The sequence below is a fragment of the Athene cunicularia genome, assembly GCF_003259725.1.
Source record: "Athene cunicularia isolate RWA chromosome 8 unlocalized genomic scaffold, athCun1 chr8_part1, whole genome shotgun sequence".
Lineage (NCBI taxonomy): Eukaryota > Metazoa > Chordata > Aves > Strigiformes > Strigidae > Athene > Athene cunicularia.
Window position 1 is genome coordinate 18,501,829 of NW_020799109.1, and position 7,740 is coordinate 18,509,568.

The window sequence follows — 7,740 nt, forward strand, 5'->3', positions numbered from 1 at the left end:
GAGTTCCAGCGCTTCCTGCGGTGAGTGTGCGGCCGCGGCGGTCGGGAGCCGCGGGCACCGGCCCCGCTCCTCGGGCTGATGGGCTGGCCTCAGCACTACCTCTCTGGTGTCCTTCCTCGTCTTCTTTCCAGTATTAACACCTGTTTTAAAGCTTTCCGTTCAAAGCAGTAGCTTTCACAGCCTTCGTGCCGCGTTTGCAGAGAACTTTTCTGTAACTAACTTAACTTTCCTCTGCCTTGGTCCCTCTGCTGATCACATGAGTATGCTCTCACCGTAGCATGTTTTTTAGGGTATGTAAAGGCTTTGTAATAGACCAAGAGAAAAAACAGCAGAATTCCTGAATGTATCATTTGAAATTTTCTGTGCCTGCTAATACCTTTGTTAGCAAGACTACCCAATGAAAGCAACAAAGAAAAACCACTCGAGTGTCACGTCAAAAAAAAAAAAAGAAGTTATGGATTTGAAAACTTGGGAGAACTTCATCAAGTTAGATGAAGATGCATCAAGAGGATACATCGTTAGAAACTGTGTGGTCATCACTTAAGTCCTAGTAATCCATGGGCTAGGCCAAACAGCACAGCTTTCCCACCGAACTGGGAGCCCGGAGCGAGGCATGCCGCACTGTTCTGTGGGCTGGCTGCTCCCCAGGGCCTGGTGCAAAGGCCAGTGTGTTTTCCCATTGCCAGCTATTAGCACATATCTGACATCTTGCTCGTCTTGCTTCATACCTTTGGTGAGTACATCAGGGGTGTTGGCTGATGCAGCCACCAGACCTTGCAATCCTCTTTGCCTGTAAGTGCCTCTAATCCTTCTTTTAAAGAACTGAGCAGTGTTTGCTTTTCTTCAGCAAAGCTGTGGTGGTGCCACCTACCTTCTATAAAATGGCGTTGATGTTAAAGCTGATGGGCACTTCAAGGCATGCCCAGCAGCAGAGTGGTTGGCACTCTGGGATTCAGATGATTTCAGGATGTGCCTAGAAAATGTATGCACTTGCAACCTTTTGACATTGTTGGCAAAAGGAAGGGAAAGATGTTGCAGTTTTAAAGTTTAGTACCCAAACTTTTACCTAGGCTGACGCCTCCCTATTGGTTTCACTCATTCTCTCCCTACCATTTGTAAATAGGGCAGCAGATAGCTAAAAATTTGTGTTCACAGTACTAAAGTTACAACAAGTATAAAGAAAAACTTTTTGAACTGAGAGTAATATTTAAAACACACTGTAGTGGAACAGGCTGATAAACTAGCATTTGTTAGGTTACTGTCAAAGTCTGGCAGGACCATTAGCAAAACAAGTGGTAAGAAACATAACATCATGGCTTTTATCTCATATCTTTCTTATTTTGGGGATTTCATTAATTTGCTTCACATTCATGTAAGCAGTGATACAGAAGACTTTCATGCAGAAGCATGATAATGCAAATTAAAAAAACCCAAATTATTTTAAATTGGAAGTTGGGAAATAATTATTTGGAATAATTATTTTAATTATATACTGTTACATCATTCTGTTGTTTTCCTAATGGTAAGAATTTAATATGTCTACAGTTCACTATACTTGCTTTCAATTTTTGTCTGTTTGCTGGAAGGCAAGTAATCATCTATAGAGCCCTGCATGTTCTCCAGAAAACATGGTATTGAAAAACCACTTTTAACCTCAGAACAGCTCATCTAATTATAAACCTTTTATCTTTTCACTATGTTTAGATACTTCAGATGAACCTCCCCATATATTCTAAGCTAGGTATGGTGTTTTGCAAGATAGTTGTTTTTTTTTTTCAACTTAGTCTTCAGTGCTGTTTGATAGCTCAGCTTCTGAATCCTCTAACCTAGCATATTCTGTGAAAATTTGTGTTACAGCTTGCACTGGAGTTTGACCACAGTGAACTGCTTTGGACCAAGGAAAGGAAACAGCTTTGGTTGAAAAGAGCCTAATTTCATTGTTCAAATTAGGACTTCTGCTAGTATCAGTGGCTGTTGAATCTCACTGGTTTATCATCATTAAGATACATATTATATTAATTAGATCTTCACAAATCCAAAATGGTGCCTTAAATTACAGCTTGATGTTTACTGGAAGCTAGTCTAGTTCTTGGAACATGTGAATCGCCATGATAAATTCTAAGACCCATAGCTGTAGTTGAGCTCCTGAGAGAAAGTTGTAGTCTTCTACAAAAGTTCTAGGTTTTCTGGTTATAAATACTGTTTCCCTGTAGAATAGGAGAAGTAGAATACTAATACAGTATTAAGAGTTCATCAGAGTTATAATAAAAGCTTATTCCTTTTCCTGTTTGTGTTCGGCTTTTATCTTCCCAAGTAAATATGATCTTTCCTTGGGGATTTCGGGATTATTTTTTTTTTCTCACAAGCTCTATCTGGCATTGTGTTGGTTTAGGCCCGGCCAGGACCAGAGTCCATGTTGCCGTTGTCCCTCCCCCATCCTCGGACACAAGTAGGGCACAAACCCCAGGTTAAAATAAGAAGAAATTTAATACAACAGTGTAATAAGCAATCTGAACAACAACAGTAGCAATGATAACAACAATAAACAGTAATAACCGTAAACAAGACAAAAGATATACAGAGAAATACCACAATGATACAGCCAGCCCGCTGCGTGTGCTTTCTGCAACCAAAGCCACAAAGAAAAGCTTCCCACGCTGCAGTGCCGGACCTGACCATGGTATGAATGAATAACTTGGCTGGAGATCCCTTCCCCCTTTCTGCTGAGGAAACTTAACCCTATCCTAGCTGAACCAGGACATAATCCACCCCTTTGTTCTATACCATCTACGTTATGTCGAGCTGCCATTTAGCAGTTAACAATAACAAAATAACAATTTATAAAGGCACAGCATAATTCACGGCATGTTCTCACCCAGAATCAAGTCCCTCTGTGGTACACATCGGACCTCTCCATTGTCTTGCATCACCCACCAGGTACACTCGGGTCCTTGAGCAAAAGCAATCCCATGGATGGGTTTGCCTTTACCTTTGCCTGGTGCAGGACTAAACCAGACCATTTTTCCCAATATATTCCTCATGCACACCACAGGGACTTTATCCCCACCTACAGCACGTGGAGGTTTTGACTGAGCCGGGCCAGCTCGACTGGCAGATCCTCTTGTGTTGACTAGCCAGGTGGCCTTTGCTAGATGCATGTCCCAGTCTTTGAAGGTCCCACCTCCCAGTGTTTTCAATGTGGTTTTTAACAGTCCATTGTAGTGCTTGATCTTCCCAGAGGCTGGTGCATGGTAGGGGATATGGTAGACCCACTCAATGCCATGCTCTTCTGCCCAAGCATTTATGAGGTTGTTTCAGAAGTGGGTCCTGTTGTCTGACTCAGTTCTTTCTGGGGTGCCATGTCGCCACAGGACTTGGGTCTCAAGGCCCAGGATGGTGTTCCGGGCAGTGGCATAGGGCACTGGGTAAGTCTCCAGCCATCCAGTGGTTACTTCCACCATTGCGAGGACGTAGCACTTCCTTTGGCGGGTCTGTGGCAGTGTGATGTAGTCAATCTGCCAGGCCTCTCCATATCTATATTTCAGCCATCGCTCTCCATTTCGCTGGGGCTTCACCCACTTGGCATGTTTGATTGCAGCACACGTCTCACATCCATGGATGATCTCTGCAATGGTGTCAATAGTGAGGTCCACCCCTCGATCTTGAGCCCACCTGTATGTTGCATCTCTACCTTGGTGGCCCGAGGTCTTATGGGCCCACCAGACTATGTACAGTTCACCTTTGCGCTGCCAGTCCAAGTCCACCTGAGCCACTCTAATCTTAGCCGCTTGGTCTGCCTGCTGGTTGCATTGATGTTCATCAGTGGCCCGACTCTTGGGTACATGGGCATCCACATGGTGCGCCTTCACAGCGAGGTTTTCCACATGGGCTGCAATGTCCTGCCGTACTTCAGCAGCCTAGATGGTTTTACCCTTATGTTGCCAGTTGTTCTGCTTCCATTGCTGCAACCATTTCCACAGGGTATTCGCCACTGCCCACGAGTCGGTGTAGAGGTAGAGCCTCGGCCACTTTTCCCACTCAGCAATATCCAAAGCAAGCTGGATGGCTTTCACCTCTGCAAACTGGCTCGATTCACCCTGTCCCTAAGCAGCTTCAGTGACCCGTCATGTGGCACTCCACACAGCAGCCTTCCATCGTCGATGTTTTCCCACAATGTGACAAGACCCATCAGTGAACAGGGCATATCGCTTCTCCTCGTCTGGCAGCTCGTTATATGGTGAGGCCTCCTTAGCACATGTCACCTCCTGTTCTGGTGACATCCTGTAATCTTTGCTCTCTGGCCAGTTCGTAATCGCCTCTAATATCCCTGTGTGGCTGAGGTTCCCTATTCAAGCCTGTTGTGTTATCAACGCAACCCATTTACTCCACATGGCATCTGTTGCATGATGCGTAGAGGAGGCCTTTCCTTTGAACATCCACCCCAGCACCGGCAGTTGGGGTGCCGGGAGGAGCTGTGTTTCAGTGCTGACCACTTCTGAGGCAGCCCAAACTCCTTCGTACGCTGCCAGTATCTCCTTCTCAGTTGGTGTGTAATTAGCTTCAGAGCCTTTGTATCCCCGGCTCCAAAAGCCTAGAGGTAGGCCTCGGGTCTCCCCAGGTGCTCTCTGCCAGAGGCTCCAGGTAGGGCCATTCTCCCCGGCTGCGGTGTAGAGCATGTTCTAAACCTCCTGCCCTTCCTGGACTGGCCCGAGGGCTACTGCTCGGGCAATCTCCCGCTTAATTTGTTCAAAGGATTGTTGTTGCTCAGGGCCCCATTCAAAATCGTTCTTACGGGTTACGTGGTAGAGAGGGCTCACAATCAGGCTGTAGTTTGGGATGTGTATCCTCCAGAACCCCACAGCGCCCAAAAAAGACTGAGTCTCCTTTTTAGAGGTTGGTGGGGCCATGGCTGTTATCTTGTTTATCACCTCCATTGGGATGTGGTGATGCCCATCTTGCCATTTTATTCCTAGGAATTGAATTTCCCTTGCAGGCCCCTTGACTTTCTTTTGCTTAATGGCAAAGCCGGCCTTCAGGAGGATTTCAATTATCTTCTTTCCCTTTTCAAAGACCTCCTCAGCTGTGTCCCCCCATACAGTGATGTCATCAATGTACTGCAGGTGTTCTGGAGTCTCACCTTTCTCCAATGCAGTATGGACCAGTCCATGGCAAATGGTGGAGCTGTGGTTCCACCCCTGGGGCAATCGATTCCAGGTGTACTGGATGCCTCTCCAAGTGAACGCAAACTGTGGCCTGCACTCTGGTGCTATCAGAATGGAGAACGCATTAGCAATGTCAATCATGGTGTCCCACTTGGCTGCCTTTGACTCCAGTTCATAATGTAGCTGTAGCATGTCCGGCACTGCAGCACTCATTGCTGGCTTAACTTCATTCAGGCCACAGTAGTCCACAGTTAGCCTCCATTCACCATTAGGCTTTCTCACTGGCCATATAGGACTGTTGAAGGGTGAGTGAGTTTTGCTGATCACCTTCTGGCTTTCTAGTTGACGGATCAGCTGATGGATGGGGACCAGGGAATCTCGGTTGGTGCGGTACTGCTGCCAGTGCACCGTCTTGGTAGCAATCGGCACTCACTGCTCCTCAACCTTAAGTCACCCCACCACTGAGGGATCCTCTGAGAGGCCGGGTAAGGTGGACAACTGTTCAACCTCCTCCAGGGCAGCTACACCAAAAGCCCACCGGTACCCTTTTGGGTCTTTGAAGTACCCTCTCCTGAGACAGTCTATGCCCAGGATGCACGGGGCATCTGGGCCAGTCACAATGGGGTGCTTATGCCAGTCCTTCCCTGTCAGGCTCACTTCAGCTTCCAATAGGGTCAGCTGTTGGGATCCCCCTGTCACTCCGGAGATGCAGATGGATTCAACCCCACTGTAGCTCGATGGCATCAGGGTGCACCGTGCGCCAGTGTCCACAAAAGCCTTATATTCTTGTGGGTCTGATGTGCCAGGCCATTGGATCCACACTGTCCAGTAAATCCGATTATCCCTTTCCTCCTCCTGACTGGAGGCAGGGCCCCTCTAATCCTGCTCATCATCACTCATTTTTTGCAAGAATGATTTACTGGTCCTCTCAAGAGGGTCAGACATAACGTTCACCATTCTATTCTGCCTGGGGGATTTCTGACTGGACACTGGAGCTGCACTTTGCTTGGAGGACTCCCCTTTGGTGATGGTCTTCCCTTTCAGCTGTTCTTCCCATGCAGCTAGGGCAGCAGTGGGCTGTCCATCCCACCTCCTCATGTTTTCTCCATGGTCACGGAGGAAAAACCACAGGGTCCCTCATGGTGTGTACCTTCTACTGCCTTTTTCTTGGGTGGGGAAACATTTACTTCTAATGGCTGAGACATCAACTCATGCAGGTGGAATGTCCTCTTCCATTTTCTGGACCCTCTGAGACAGTTCCTCCACAGCTGATACCCAGGAATGTTGACATGAAGGGAGATTTCCCTCATATTGCCGGAGCTTGACAACCACTCCATCCACTGTTAGAGTGTGGGTGTCTGTGCACCAGGACACTATTGCCAATGCTTTCGAGTGTGCTTCAGGAAGGTGGTGCACTCTTCAGGAACTTTCGCCACATCAGGTGTGTGCAAGGGGCCTGATCTGGGTCCATGGGTGCCTGCTCATCATTCAGATCACCATAGATCATATCAAACACAGCCAGTTCCCTGAGATTCTGAATGCCCTTCTCAATGCTGGTCCATTTGCTTAGCTGACATAGGATATCATCCTTGTAGGGGTACCTTTCCCTTACACTGAGCAGGAGTCGCTTCCAAAGGCTGAGGGTTTGAGGGTTTGAGTCTCTTCCCCTATTTCCCTATCAATGCCAGCATCCTTGGCCAAAGAAAGATCCCAGCTGCTTGGCCTCTCTGCCCTCCATTTCAAAAGCACTGGCTCCATTGTCCCAGCATCGAAGCAGACAGATGCAAATCTGCTCGCCTCCCAGGCGGCCGAAATCTCTCCGCATATCTTGCAACTCAGTCGGGGATAGAGATCGGACAATCACCACTGGCCCTTCCTCCTGTTCCCGTCCTGGGCCTGGCTCATCCCCATCCCCCACTTTGCGAACTGACTTTCTGGTATATTTTCTTTTCTGTATCGGGGCAACTGATACTGGCACTGGCTGGCTCTCTGGCTCAGCTGCTGTGCTGGTGGAGGCAACTGATACTGGCTCTGCCTGTTCCCCCAGCCCAGCTGCTGTACCAGTAAGTTCATTCTCAGATCCTGCAGGTCTTTTTCCCCCTTGAGGGCAGTGGGTGGTATTAAAGAGGACACGGTAGGCATGGGCAAGTCCCCAACACATTGCGGCGATTTGTGTCTCCTGGGTTTTGCCAGCTTTGTAACACACCCTTTCTAAGCACTTCATCAGCTTACCAGGGCTCTGCATTTGTTCAGGAGTGAAATTCCAAAGCATTGGAGGTGCCCACTGACTCAGGCCTTTGCCCATCTTTTCCCACACCCCTCGCCACTCACTATTATCTGACCTCGGGGCAGGTTTCCGGGCACTGCTATTGTTAGAGAAGTGCCACATGGCCCAAAACAAGATCTGGCAGGCATTCAGAAAACATTGTGCCACAGTCACATTGGCCTGCAGGCTCCAAGGATAATTGAAACTCTCAAAAACTGAGAGGATCTCTTCCCCTGGCTCACCCATAGAGGGGGTGAGACCCCTGACAAAAGCCCAGGCAGCAAACAGGTACTGGCCTGCCCACCCCCCCCC

General features: G+C 48.0%; 1 protein-coding gene across 2 annotated transcripts in view; it reads left to right on the forward strand.

The window, feature by feature from the left end:
* Positions 1 to 6: 6 nt before the first annotated feature.
* The window catches only part of KIAA1107 (KIAA1107 ortholog), a 48,487-nt gene continuing 40,753 nt past the window's right edge, over positions 7 to 7,740 (forward strand). For both annotated transcript variants that reach the window (XM_026853683.1, XM_026853684.1), the window contains exon 1: positions 7 to 20. The gene's annotated coding sequence lies outside the window, so the exon portion shown is untranslated. The remainder of the gene's footprint in view (positions 21 to 7,740) is intronic.